Source organism: Pinus tabuliformis, chromosome 2_2, assembly GCF_031772625.1.
Source record: "Pinus tabuliformis cultivar Carrire ecotype Pingquan chromosome 2_2, CPIR1, whole genome shotgun sequence".
NCBI classification, from domain to species: Eukaryota; Viridiplantae; Streptophyta; class Pinopsida; order Pinales; family Pinaceae; genus Pinus; species Pinus tabuliformis.
This window is the reverse complement of record NC_142300.1, coordinates 794,270,322-794,286,131: the sequence shown is the minus strand read 5'-3', so window position 1 is coordinate 794,286,131 and position 15,810 is coordinate 794,270,322. Positions and strand designations below refer to the sequence as shown.

Genomic DNA, 15,810 nt, shown 5'->3' with positions numbered 1-15,810 from the left:
TTTTGACTACCCTCATGACTCTTCAATTGCTTTATAAGTAATTCATTGCATTACATAGTGACTATTCACATTCCACTAATGACACTTGGAATTTCACTCACAACATATTTACAAATAATATACATTTTCCACTTGTACCCATGTGAGACAAAACATGCTAGAGACAACCCAACAAGACAAAACACTGTGATTATGAAGTTTGGGGAAAGACCAACTCGACAAACTCCACTTGATGCTTCTCAGTCACGTGTTGATGCCAAGCTTGGTATTGTGCAATGATGTCCCCAAACTACTTGATGGTGTCTTTCTGATAGCGGAATCTTACCTCCATAGCTTCTGGGTATATGGTCTTGGAACTTTTCTCCAACACATCTTGAAGCATGTGCAACATGGTATTGCCCATGACAAGACCACCAATGTACTTCTGCATGTTTTATGCGCTCATCTCCAAGTCATCGCTGCTGGCCTCTTGCCTTAGATGCCATTAGGGGAATTTTGAGGTCTAAAATGGGTCTCCTAAGAAAAATGTACAACGAAAATAAATTTTATAAGAACCAATAGGATTCAAGATGATGATTTCAACCATGGGGGACAATTCGCCATTTTTGGAGTACAAAAGCAAAAAGATTAAAAAATAATAAAACTAATTTTTCAACTCGTATTTTCAACTTATCTCCCTAAGGTTTTACTCAAATTTCGAGCGGGAGTACTCGTCGGATGAAAATTTTAATTCCTCATCCGAGGAGTATCCATGTTGCATTCTTTCGATGGACCCTGCTACACAAAAAATGAGAAATACATGAAAAACGTGATTGCAATCACGTTTTTTCATGTATTTCTCATTTTTCGTGTAGCAGAGTCCATCGAAAGTATGCAACATGGGTACTCCTTGGATGAGGAATCAAATTTTTCATCCAATGAGTGTTGCTGCTCAAAATTTGAGTAAACCCATAGGGAGATAAGTTGAAAATATTAGTTGAAAAAAACAGTTTTTTCTTTTTTCCCTCTATTAAAAATTTGATGATGTAATCTAATCTTTTTTTATATTTTCCATTATTATTATATAATTTCCTTAGGAGGCCCATTTTAGACCTCAAAATTCCCCTAATGTCCATGTACCCGTCGATATCTAGCCGGACTTGGTTCTTGTGCTTAGCTTCGGTGAGGGAATTGATTGACGAGATCCTGTGCCTTCTTACCATGACATCCAAAATCTTATACAACCATGCATATGAAGCCTTTATGTTGCTGACAAACAAGGTGATCTACTCATAGTTTTGGATCAACATCCGGACCTTTACTTTTTCTAGCTCTTCCTGCAGCTTCATCATCTTTGACAAGTAAAGTGGGGCACCTTTGTACCGCATTTTCCATTCTCGCACATGGGTGATGGCAGCATGTATGTCTCGAAGAGTCTGAACCAAATTTTTGCTTTGTTGTTGTAAAACCTACACATGGAAAACCATCTTATGCACGGTAACAAATCTATTATAGACCTCGCACATGGTAGTCTCAAGTGTTGATACTTCAACAAGTATCACTTTCCTCATCTCTTCCATTGTGGAGCCTACGCCTTGCTTTCTGGATTATTATTCCTCTGGCCTAGCTGCCTGCAAATTCTTTGCCATTTGTTCATTCTTAGCTAACAAGAACTTAACATTTGAGCTCGTGGCTCTTGCAAAAGCCAACGTGGCATCGACAATGGCAACTGGATGCTTTTTGACATCTGAGACTATCACCCTTTCCTTCATGAATGCAGGTGACGCGTGATCATCCGAAAAATTATTTCTCCGCACCTATACAAACTTCTTTTGCAACTTGTCAAGTGATAGATTGTACACATACATCAACAGATTATCATCAAGGAGAAAAACCTCTCCTCAGTCTCTCAAGACTGGTTCTGACATTAGAGGAGGTGGAGACTGGGAGGTGACCTCGGATGCTCTCAGCATGAGGTCAGTGTCTTGATCCTATGGCTCCTTCCCTAAGTCCATGTCTGTCACTTCAATTAGTTGCTCAATCTGCTAAGCAAGCTCTTGATCCTACATCTGTTCTCCATCTTCTTCAGCTGCTAGCTGTTCTGGCTCCTCAACCTATATGGTTGTTGTTTGTTCTGTCATCATGCCTTGCCTTTCTTCTTCCTCCTCTTTCTTCTTCTCTTCCCTCTCTCTCCTTCTTAGCTCTTTGTCTTCCTTCAACTTCTTCTCCATTTCCTGTAACTTTCGTTTTGCTTTCTCCAACCTTTGCTTTTCTCTCTTCCTTTGATCTGATCTCTTTAGTTGTTGCTCCCTCTTTGCCTCTCCTGCTAAAGCTGCTTTCTCCAAGATAGGATCTACTCTCATCTTTTAGCTTTTCTCTACCTCTGGGTTCTCAGAATTCTTCCTCTTGTCCTTGTGTTGCGTTGGCTTGCTGCTTATTACTGTTGTTTTTCTTGCTTCCTACGTTGTTGCTACCTGTAGAGCAACTTTCTAAGTTGTGGCTATACTGACCGGGTCGTGGAGCTTGGAGTCATTGTAACAATACCTCCAAGGGTCCTCCTTGTGCCAATGAAATGTCCTGTGGATCCATGGATAGTACACCTTCACATAGTTGTTGTGAAAATATTGTGGGGATTATACGGATTAAAGTGTTTAGTGTTGAACTAAAACTTCACTATCTCCTTAGCTTCGACATCTGCATCCTTCAAGCTCTTAATATCATACAATCCAATCTGAAAAGGAAGAGCAAGCCATGGTGCCTTCTTCCTCCCATGAAGCCTTGTTGATAACCTTGTGGAGAAGTGATAGAGACCTCTTTCATGACCAACTTGTCCATGGCATACCTTGGTAAAACATGCAGAGGCTTCTCTTCGACAAACATCCTAATGAAGGTGCCACCGGGTGAGGCATACCTATATGCATTGTCAAGGATTGCCTCCATTGCCTCTTGGGACATGCAAGGTGGATATTCCTCAAAGATCAACTTGTACAGTGGGATGATGAAATGGTTAGTTAGCCTCTCCATAACCCCTCAATAGCTACAGTCGGAAAGAAACTTGCAATAAATGTTGACGACAGTCTCTTTTGGTGTCCATGTCTAGCTCATGCCAAGAAACGGATGTTGGGCACAAATTACATCAAGTAAATACATAGACATGTAGAATCTCGCTTGCTCATCCTTGGGAAGATTCCGGGCGTTAGCCACACAGACTTTAAATTGAAGAGACAACAAATCCGACCAGTTGAATGGCCTTCCACCATTAACCAACTGGTCCAACACAACCACCCAACCTTTAGGAAAGGTCTTCATGCTCTCTTGACCATATAATCGGCATGCAAATATGATCAAGAATTGGTAGGCCTTCCTGAGAGCCTTTGTGTTGTAAACATGATTAGGTGTCGTATTGAACATTGACAACTCATTCACCCAGTGCTTTACAATATTTATGGTTAAGGAATTTAGACTTCTGTGATCCATAACATTGTTTAGAAAATCTTCGGCAAAATCACATAATCAATCTTTTGTCGACGCGTTTCGAACCAACTAGTGTGGTTCATCGTCAGGACAAGTTGAAGGACTGATCTGGCTAAGCTTGATTAAATAGAGTGTGCAGAGATCCCAACGGTTATAAAACAATAGTAATTTATTACCATTTAGAGTTAAATAATTTGGGAATATTAATATAATTTATTAATGACCATTATAGGTAGTTTACCATTATGAATTTACCATAATTTATTAACTATTATATCTTTACCATTGGATCCTTAGGTATAAACAATTTTTAAATACCAATTACCATTGTAACTAAATTCTAAAGATTAATAGTATTTTAATACTATTTATTTGGAATTAATTAATTTAAGAATAATAATAAATATAGATTTTTAATAAATATAATGACCATTATATTTAAACATTATATTTATTATATTCAATTAACTAATAATAGTAGGTTTCGGTTAATAATAAAATTATTAGTTTGACTAAGTCAAAATTAGCCGTTGCAATATAACCGTTGGGATCTCTGCACACTCTATTTAATCAAGCTTAGCCAGATCAGTCCTTCAACTTGTCCTGACGATGAACCACACTGGTTGGTTCGAAACGCGTCGACAAAAGATTGATTATGTGATTTTGCCGAAGATTTTCTAAACAATATTTATGGTGTTCACAAAGCTATGGGTGGCATAGAAAAGGGTGTCCATGCGGTTCACCGACTGAGGTAAATGATACATTTGTTGATAGTTTCATAGCTTGAATGTGTCAAGCTCTACCCCGGTTGCACTGCTCAATGTCATAATCTCTAGACATGTGTGTGAGACAATCTAGTGGATGATGTCTGCACATGGGAAGGCAGGGTACCTGCATTCAACCTTGTATAAGCCTGATTACTGGATATTGATACAAACTTGTCGATCCTCTAAGTCTTCCTTGAAGTCCTCTCCAAAAGTATCCTTGATTTTTTGTAGTGTCAACTATATGCCCTTCTTGATGAACAATTGAGTGTCTACATAAACTGGCAAGTTCACTGACACCTGCTCAACTTCTTCCCTAATACTACTCTTGACAGTATCCTTTGATGCAGCTCTCTTGGAGGCCATGTTAACTGTAACTGCTAGAGATTTTCTAAACAACTGTTGTACCTGGAGACATAGAGGACACTCCTGGCTTGCAAATGTTAGCTTGAAACCAAAATCAACAACAATAACAAACTAAGAAACAAACCAGGCTAATGTTGGGAGGGATTGTGCAATCCTCGCTCAAAGAGGTGACTAGATGCCAGCTGGAACTGTGCATTGCGCAGTCCTAGCAGTTAGTGGGGAGTTCTTGCTGACTGGAACTGTTCAATGTGCAGTTCAGTCTAGGCATAGGCCAGGAGAGACTACGCATTACACAGTCTCAATGGCGAAGGCTCGGGGTTATATCCTAAAACTGCGCAGTGCATAGTTGGAGCCAAGCCTAGGAAACCTATGCATAATTATAGAAGCCAATAGAAAGGCCTTTCACTCCAGAAATGTGCAGTGCATGCCGAGAAAATAAGATCCGGGCCAAGGGAGCCCAAATCTGCCCAAGGGAGTGAGAAATCAAATAGATCTAAAGGATAATGTGATGCCGAGTGAAAATGTAAGTGAATGATGATGCATGCAAGGGAAACAAATGCAAGTATCAATCAAACTGTAGAAAAATGAAGCATGTGGAGAGATTCACAGCAACAACGACTGTTGGTGCAAAAACTGGGTGATTCATCACTAGTAGAAAATGGTGAAATTGGTGACTAGGTGACTAAAAAAGTTAGTCACCACAACTTTTCCAAGTGAAATTGATCCAGGTGGATATTGGTGGCCACCTGCCAGGTCCACCTGGACCCCCACCATTGTCTTTCTCAGCATTTTCAGTTTCCTTAATTGTAGCACAGTTTACTATTTTTAGCAGTTTTTCGGGTCCTGAACTTCCGGAGCCGTTTTGAGGCCCTAAACGACGTTTTTTTGGAATTTTGGGGCGACCGAGCTCTATGTTGCCTCCCAAAGTGGTAGTACTCGGATAGATCTTTCTAACGAGCTATCGTACGCATCAAACGGAGATCGTATGCCAAAGTTACGACCCCGGGAAATTGATGTACCAATTTACCCAAACGGGGCCCACAATTTGGCGTTTCATCTTCTAGGGTTAGGTTTCGGTATGTGAAGGGTTTTCCATTGTTTCTCAACAATAAATAGGCCTTCGAGCCTCATTGTAATACAGTTCAGAACAGTTCAGAGGCATGTAGCCATCACATCTCTTCTCAGAGATAAGCTACCATTGCCCTAGCTAGTTTATTGCCATTTCTGTTTGTAAGCATATGTCAGTATTTTCCATTAATGAAATGAAGTATTATTTCCGCTGCATCTTTGTGTATATGGTTATCTCTGTAATTTGTTGCGTTCCTGCTTAAATCTGGATCAGTGGTATCAGAGCGGTCTGCTTTTTCTCTGTTTTTCTTTGCATGTCCCCAACAAGGTCGGGATATAAGGAGTTAGGGCTTGAACTGGTTGAACCTTTGCAAGACCAGCCTCGCAAATCCCGACGGCCTCCCATGGCGGACGAGAGAAAGACGAGGGGGCAGGAGATCCCATCAAAATCTTGCTCGAAGAAGCGCTCGAGCGGCAACGGAACGCGATGATGGACAGCTTTGCGCAGATCCTTCAGCGGCTACCCAGAAGCGGCGCATCGGCTTCCAGCAGCTCCTCTGGAAACGCCACACCCTTTAAGGTACAAGTTAATTTTGAAATCCCCATATTCGAGGGTCAGATAGACGCCGATGCCGTAGATAAATGGTTAAATCTGCTAGAGGGTTATTTTTCTGTTCATGAATTTTCGAGTCGGGAAAAGATTGTTTTTGCTCTTCTCAAAGCAGCCCCCCACGTCAAGGACTGGTGGGAAACCTACTGCGAGCAGAAGGATGAAAGTACTGGCTCACTATTTTCAGCCGCACCCACCTGGGATTCGTTCCGGGATGCCATCAAGGAGCAGTACTACCCTGTCGGAAGCTATGAGGATGAATACATAAAGTGGACCACGCTGCGGCAGGGAAGGGACCAAGATGTGCCGGAGTTCACCAATCTTTTCCATACCCTTCGCACAAAGTTGGGTATCAAGGATTCGGAGCAACATTTGATACTCAAATACCGTGGCTGCCTGCACAAGTACATCCAGGAAGAAATGCAGTTCCTAAACATCCCCTCGCTCGGCGCAGCATACCGGTATGTCGTCAAAGTCGAGCAGAAGTTTAAACAAAAGAAGCGAGACTTTGGATCTGCGAATCCAAAGCAGGGGAAAGGTGCCCCTAAACCACAGAACAAAGGACAAAGCCAAGGCGGGACAGCCCAAGACAACCAGCTGAAGCTGCAAGCAAAGAGCAACGCCGCGAAGCCGAGAAAGGACACTGGAAAATGGTGCGAGTTCCATAAGAGCTCCACTCACAACACAAGTGAGTGTCGGGCCAAACAGTCACTGGTGGCTGAGCTAAAGGTTTCAGAATCAGATGCATGTTCCGACTCTGAGTCAGAACCCGATAAGGGGTATGAAAAAGGGAAGCAGATCATTGATGCGGATCCCAGCGCCACTGTTGCTACCACAAAGATCCAGAAAAATGAACCCGAAGATCCAGAGGAGGAGGAGCGTCTCTTCCACTCCCAGATGTGGGTCAAGGGCTCCCCGATACAGTTCATTGTTGATAGCGGGAGTCAAAAGAACCTCATTTCGGCAGAGGTCGTGAAGCGGTTGGGCTTACCGACCACAGCACATCCACAACCATACACCATTGGGTGGCTTTACCAAGGGCGAGATCTTCGCGTGAGCCAGCAGTGTCGCCTTCCATACAACATCAAGCCCTTCACGGATGAGGTATTGTGTGACATTGCTCCCCTTGAAGTTTGTGATGTATTACTAGGACAACCATACTTGTGGAAGCGACATGCTGTGTATGAATCAAGGCCCCGTGCTGTTATTATTACATTGGGAAATAAGTTGTTCAGGATACCAGAGGTACCACCACCTGCCGCCATCTCTTTGATTACTGCAAAACAATGCAGTAAGATCATTTCCAAAACCAGGAAATTTGTTTTCCTGATGATACGCCCTCAAGGGAAGAAGAAGACAGTGGCCGCGGCCTCCAAACGAGGTCCCTCTGCACGGCAGCTACAAATGGACAAGATTGTGGAGGAGTACAAAGACATCTTCACCTCCCCGGCAGGGGTTCCTCTGCACTGTCAAGTCAAGCACTCCATTGATCTGACCCCAGGTGCGCCGCTACCCAATGGACCAATTTATCGGCGCTCCGTTCTGGAGAACAATGAAATCAAGAGGCAGATTCAGGAGCTCCTACAGAAAGGTCACATCCGTCCGAGTTCTTCGCCCTGTGGGAGCCCGATAGTGTTGGTACAGAAGAAGGATGGGACGTGGAGACTCTGTATTGACTATCGGGCGCTGAACAAGATCACTGTCCGTAATAGGTACCCGATCCCGCGGATTGATGACCTCCTAGACCAACTAAAGGGGGCGAAATATTTCAGCAAGATCGATCTGAAGTCAGGATATCACCAGGTACCAATTGAACCCTCAGATGTGTGGAAGACTGCCTTCAAATCCAAGGAGGGCCTCTTCGAATGGTTGGTCATGCCTTTCGGATTGACGAATGCTCCTGCAACCTTTATGAGGCTAATGGATGACATCTTGCGGCCATTCACCAACTCCTTTGTAGTAGTATACTTGGATGACATTCTGATCTTCAGCCAGAGTTGGGAAGAGCACCTCCACCACATCCGACAGGTTCTCCAAACACTGCGGCAACACAAGCTATGTGCCAATTTGGAGAAATGCACTTTTGGCATGACCGAGGTCCAGTATCTGAGATACATCATTGATGAACAGGGGGTGCATGTCGATCCAGCCAAGGTCCAAGTCATTCGGGATTGGCCCTCTCCAACCACTCTAACAGAGCTCCGCAGCTTTCTAGGTCTTGCCAACTTCTACCGCAGGTTTGTGTTGGGATTTTCTCATATTTCTTGGCCCTTGAGTCAAGTCACCAAGGGCGGGGCGAAAGCAAAATTCTTTTGGTCTGAATCTCAACAGAAGGCATTCAGGGAGTTGAAGGATCGCCTCTGCACGGCACCAGTGCTCGCGTTACCAGATTTACAACAACCATTTGAGGTCGAGACAGATGCCTCTGACTATGCTATTGGGGCAGTCCTTACTCAACATGGACATCCAGTGGCATATCACAGTGAAACACTTTCAGACACAGTCCGGAAGTACCCCACTTATGATAAAGAGATGTATTCCATTGTACAGGCCTGCCGACAATGGAAGCATTACATTTTGGGGAAGGAAACGGTCATCCACACAGACCACCGACCTCTGCAATTCATACAGACCCAAGGGAAATTGCAGAATGATCGCCATCAGAAGTGGTCTACATACCTGCAACAGTTTCACTTGAATATCAAGTATAAAAAGGGCAGCACCAATAATGTTGCAGATTGCCTCAGTCGACCACCGATCATGGCGCTAACCACCGTGCTCAACTCTTGCGGGCACGAGACTTCTGATTGGCCACTTCTCTACAAAAGCGACCCAGAATTCGGCCACACATACCAGACACTCTTGGAGGGTCGGCAGGTTGCAGATTTTCACCTCCAGGATGCCCTGTTATGCCACCTCGGTCACCTTTGTGTTCCTTCAAGCGAGCGTGCCAAGATGATTTGGGAAGCACACTACAGTCGGGCTGCTGGGCATTTCGGGGTCGAGAAAACAGTGGCAGTACTGCAAAACTATTTCTATTGGCCGAATCTTCGACAGGATGTTGGGAAGTACATCCGATCATGTACTGCCTGTGCCATTGCCAAACCGACCATTAAGAAGCAAGGCCTCTATACCCCGTTGCCTACCCCTAGTCGACCTTGGGAATCCATCTCCATGGATTACATGTCAGGCCTTCCTTCCACTAAGCATGGAAATGACTGTGTTTTTGTGGTCGTCGACAGGTTCTCAAAGATGGCCATTATGATGGCCTGCAAGAAGAATATCACAGCAGAAGCCACTGCTAAACTCTTCTTTGAACGAGTGTGGGTGCACTTTGGGATCCCACAGTCTATCATCTCAGATTGGGACAGTCGGTTTCTCAGCACATTTTGGTCCAGTCTCTGGTCAATGCTGGACACCAAACTCACGAAGTCCACAGCCTTCCATCCTCAAACTGATGGCCAGACAGAGGTTGTCAACAAGATGATTGTGCACATCCTGCGCATGTATAACTCAAAGCATCCACGCACATGGGACGAGAGCCTCCCCTATGTTCAGCACAGCTACAACCGAGCTCTTCACAGCTCCACTGGCCATAGCCCTTTTCAGGTGGGTTTAGGATTCCAGCCACTATGCCCCATTGATGTGGCCATGCCACTTGCAGCTACTCACATGAATTCAGCTCATGTCCAGTCCGAAACAGATAAGGCCACCAGCTTCATTGAGCGCATCCAACATATTCGCCAGCAGGTCCATGACATTCTTGAGAAATCAAATGCCAAGTACAAGCAGCGACATGATCAACACCAGGTGCCACACAAGTTTCAGGTGGGCGACAAAGTCTGATTGCATTTGCAAAAGGAACGCCTTACTGGAGCCTATCGGAAATTGAGACCACTTCGATATGGTCCTTACACCATTACTAAGGCTATGGGAGACAATGCATTTGAGCTCAGCATTCCCCCATTCCTTGGCCTGCACCCAGTGTTCAATGTGGACCGCCTTCGGCCATACTTTCCACCATTGCTGGACACATCCGACATTGCAGAACAGCTCAAACCCACAGAATTAAATCCAGATTGCATGGAACAAGCTGCAACTGATCGGATCATGGACACACAGATCAAGAACACTCGCCAACAGCATATCCAACTGTATCGAGTTGTCAAAGCAGGCCAACTCCTTCAGCAGGGCAAGTGGCTCACCAGGGAACAAGTTCAGCAGAGGTTTCCTCATCTCATGGAGGAGCTCAACGCAATGGGGACCATTGCTTCCTAAGGGGGGAGGAATGATCCAGGTGGATATTGGTGGCCACCTGCCAGGTCCACCTGGACCCCCACCATTGTCTTTCTCAGCATTTTCAGTTTCCTTAATTGTAGCACAGTTTACTATTTTTAGCAGTTTTTCGGGTCCTGAACTTCCGGAGCCATTTTGAGGCCCTAAACGATGTTTTTTTGGAATTCTGGGGTGATCGAGCCCTATGTTGCCTCCCAAAGTGGTAGTACTCGGATAGATCTTTCTAACGAGCTATCGTACGCATCAAACGGAGATCGTATGCCAAAGTTACGACCCCGGGAAATTGATGTACCAATTTACCCAAACGGGGCCCACAATTTGGCGTTTCATCTTCTAGGGTTAGGTTTCGGTATGTGAAGGGTTTTCCATTGTTTCTCAACAATAAATAGGCCTTCGAGCCTCATTGTAATACAGTTCAGAACAGTTCAGAGGCATGTAGCCATCACATCTCTTCTCAGAGATAAGCTACCATCGCCCTAGCTAGTTTATTGACATTTCTGTTTGTAAGCATATGTCAGTATTTTCCATTAATGAAATGAAGTATTATTTCCGCTGCATCTTTGTGTATATGGTTATCTCTGTAATTTGTTGCGTTCCTGCTTAAATCTGGATCAGAAATACTACAAAAAATTAGAAATATTAAGAGACCCAACTAAAAACGACTAACATAAATGTCTAATTTAGTCACGAGTTAAAATATACAACTAGCTAATAAGTAATACTACTAAAAATGACTAACATGAATGCCTAATTTAGTCTAGGAACAAAAATATGACTACCTAACAAAAACTACAATAATATGAATTAGTCATTCATGTTAGTCATTTTAATTGCGTCACTTCAACAATCTAAACTTACAAGTCATAGGGGATTCAAAGGTTGTTTTAGATTGGATGAATGGTTATACTTCCTTGTACACTTATTTATTGGATCAAAGGATGATTAAAATTATGGATCTTATTAGAATATTTAGGGTCATATCATTTGACCACATTCACGGGGAATCAAATTCAAAGGTTGACAAATTATCGAAAAGGGGAGTGGGCCAACACCTCATTTTGCAACACGACATGACCACCTATATATGTTGCAACAACCTTGCCAACTTATTTAGTTTGTTGCACATATATTTCACATTTCTTCTTCGTCTTGCAAAGTGGTAGTGCTAAGGAGAGGGTATGAACTTTGATCAAAGAATGTTCACTTAGTACCACTACCAAATTTCCTTCATGCAACTTGTCAAATGTCTTAAGTTTGCTTGACAACTTCTCATGGTGCTTAAATTACTTTTCTAAACCTCTAATTGAGACTACAACTCTCCAACAATCTAACTATTCAAACTCTTCAACCTTTGTTAGAGTCTTCTTAGACGTGCACTCAAACCTGAAGAAGAAGCTAATGTCACTAGCATCTCGAATGTGCATGCTCATACCCTATTTTAATGCTTCATTGAAACCACATTATCACACTACTTAAAATGAAATGTTCACGTCTTAAGGAAACACACCTACTTTTCTTATAACAACGTAAACTATGTGAATGACTAGGAGAGAACTCCATTTTCTCAAGATGAAAACATAGGGTCTTACAACCTCATTGGCACAACAAGTTGAATATATTTAACCTAAAGAAAGATGTGTATTCTACTCCTTCCAAATTTGACATATGAATGTTAATAAACTAACACTTTAATTAAATCCATTTACTATATACTCTATTTTATTTTTACCCACTTAATATGTAAAAACACCTAAACGTTTTCAATACAACTAGGTTAAAAGCACTTGTTTCCTTCCAACATCTCACATTTACCTCTATAAACTTTAATAACAAAATCATTACATAAAAACATAACTTTAAAATTAAATTATTTTTATTTATTATTCTAATAAATACTACCTAATATCTCAACCAAAAACATGTAAAATCCTCAAATACAATTAAAATATGTAAAAGTGTAAATAAAACATTGTGTATATTTTTTGAACATTGGAAAATTTAACACTTTTAAAAAATTTAAACTTTAATTTTGCTTAATAATATCCCTCCCAACCACAAATTTTTCACAATGCCACAAAATGATATCCCAACAAATTTTTCATAATGCGGGAAAATGATATGGTTTTACTACCATTGGACCCAAGATCGAAAACCAATATCAAATCTTCAGTCCATCCCTCCCAACCATAAACTTTTCACAGTGCGGGAAAATGATATCCCAATAAATTTTCCATAATGTGGGAAAATGATATGGTTTTACTATCATTGAACCCTAGATCGAAAGCCAATATCAAATCTTCAGTCCATTGATGGCAGAAGACCCAATATCGAATGCTAATATTCAGTCCATTGATTGCGGCAGATGCAATATCAAATAAATCAAATTTTCATGGATAGGAAGTGATTCTGGTGGAGGATACTGAGGACTGGATTTATTCATGTTGTACCTAAACATCTAGACCTAGCTAGCGAGATATTTGTCTGTTGGCCTCACATATCTCTCTTCTCCGCATCACGGCTGCAGGTAAACATAGTTCACCTTTTTTTCTAAACTACCATCCGAGTCAAACTACCATCGGAACAGGCAATTACATCGAACCTTGTGTAGAGGAGTGTGGTTTTTGGCCTTGGAAATCAATGATGGAGTTTGGTCCAAGAATGATACTAGCGTGCTTGTTGTATGCAGTTTGATCCAAAGTTCAAGTCACGTGATTGACTCTGTGAGAGTCTCAATTCTATTATCCAACTTACAAACACTGTGTTTAGTGCCAGATAACTAAAATTCCATAGCTCTATAGGGAAATAAGGTAGCTCTACAGGGTTTTCCAGAGCTATGAACCGTTATCATTAAAAAACTCAGATACATCTATTATTCTTGTCATTGGCAATATTTATCTTCCTAAAGCAGTTGTCTTCTTCTCGATATATTTAAAACATGGTGAGTCTTTCCCAACTTTAAGTTCATCTTTAAAATCATGAGACTACCATTCTAGTACATTTAGATTTTGATTTACACTGTAAAAACTATCTCATTACCGCTTTGGACATGAAGCTGCAGATAAATACCAAAGATAAATTTTGTACATTCCATTTGGAGCTCAATCTTACACTCTAAACTATTTTTCTATGGAAGCCAAATCCAAAAAACTGAAATTGTCATCACATTGTGATCCCATATGGATTGAAGTCTCCTCTCTTCGATAAAATCCTCAAGTTTGTTGAATCCATTGCTAGCCTCTTCCTAGAAGAGTGAAAGTAGATCGACCCCTACCTGCGGGATAAGTTGAGGGTGCTTTGCATTGAGATGTTGTCAATGGAGGTTGCTGCAGTGATCCCTTAGGCGAGTCCAACCTTTGGTGCAACGAAAGCTGAGGAAACACATGTGAGGATTTCCCTTTTGGTTGGGCTCCATTCCTCTTCATTTGGGAGAGCCTTCATGCCATTTCTAATCTTTCCGAAGATGATATGGAAGATTTTCTATCGATGCTAAGTGCATGCTGATTAGATTTAAACAATCTTATTCAACATTTACCATTGCATGATGCTCATTTTTGGTTACTTGAATATAACTCCCTTCTTGATTTCAAGTCTAAGAGGTATCTAGTAATGGCTATGCTTCCAGAACCATAAGAAGATCATGATGAACAACATGAAATTGTAGGTCATAAATCTCAACTTCTTGTGGATTCATTTGAGCCACTTGCTTATGTAGAAGTCGATGTTTTATAGGGAGGAATTCCTGTAGAGTTTGTAGCTACTGGTCTAGGAGTTTTGCAGGAGCGGTTTTCATTAATATGCAGATACATTTTTTATCCTACAAATGCTCTCTTTTTATGTTGCCCCAAATGATCGTTGAATATTTTTTCCCAACCCTAGTGAGTGAGAAATTTATTATTCTGTTTTTATTTAACCCACTAAATTTTGCTATACAAGATGTTTCAAATATGATGTAAAAGCGCCCTTTCAATTTTGTGGATTCTGTAAAAGCGTTAGGTAGATATTGAGCTTGGTGAATTTTAGTGCAAGATGTATCCATGAAGGCATTCACATCCAAGATGTGGTTTTGAAAGCATCGTTGTCCTTCAACAAGTTGTCCTCAATTATGAGGTAAATATTGACCTTGGCAAATTTTAGTCCAGGGCATAGTTTTCAAAGCATTCATGTCCTTTAACAAGCTATAATCTATTATCATTTAATGTTTCTTTTTATTCTTGTGTCTGATAAAATTGTTGGATAAATATGTTCCACTCTCTGATATTGCCTTATTATTGAAGAAGTTTGCAATTTTTTAGGTCATTAAAATTAGTGTTCCAAGATGTGCGTCAAATACAAATAAGCTATTCACAATTGTGCTCTTCTCTAGAGATTGAACTCTATTCTCAACACATCCTAGGTTTGAAACTAATCCCTAGACCGCTTGATTACATTGGAAAATTAGAAATACTAGATGATTACAATCTTGCATTGCAATGTTCATTCCCATGAACTTCAAACACAAACAAAATCAAATTGTTATAACAAAAAAACAAAGGGATTAATGAATAAACACTCGTCCTTCTCTTCATTGTGGTTCAGGAAGAGGCACAAAATCTTGTCGAGGACATTTGTGTGATTCTTTACTTTTTTATGCAATTATGGCATTCTTGCCACCAATCTTCTTTTATTTCAAATTGAAGCGAATGACCAGGAAATCCTCTCTTGGGATGCTAGTTTTGGTTCGATTTATACCCAATTAGGTTCCTCCCTGAATTGGATTTGCAATTTACAGATCTTGTATTTGTGTCACAAACTCTAATCTCGTTCCTGCAAAATTTAGCTTGTGGGTTTATAAGATAGAGGATTCCTGAAAATGGGGTGCCAGGGATGCTGAGCATTCATGGTGTTTTTGCTGAAGTTTTTAAATTTCATTTAAGCTTTCATTGGAGCATTTATGATTTTGTATGCAATATGGATTCCAACCACTGGAATTCTCATGTTGTTAAGTTTAGGTATGTTCTATGCTAGAGCAATTTATTTCAATTTTCACAGTTATCTCAATATCTTTTCGAGATTAGAAATCACATTAGCATTAAAGTAAACTGCAGATAGAACATAAATATAAATCACAGAAGACAAGCCAATACAAGAGGACACAAGATTGGGCGTTAGCCAGGGACAAACCCCAATGTGGGGAAACCCTTCGTCAATTGTTCTTATATGTTCTTCAATAGTTCAGTAGATAGAGAGAGAGAAAGATAGTACATTTACAATAGA

General features: G+C 41.2%; 1 pseudogene; it reads left to right on the top strand.

Annotated features, from left to right (window-relative positions):
- Positions 1-15,810, top strand: part of LOC149195081 (receptor-like protein kinase THESEUS 1) — an 85,465-nt pseudogene that overhangs the window by 51,305 nt on the left and 18,350 nt on the right.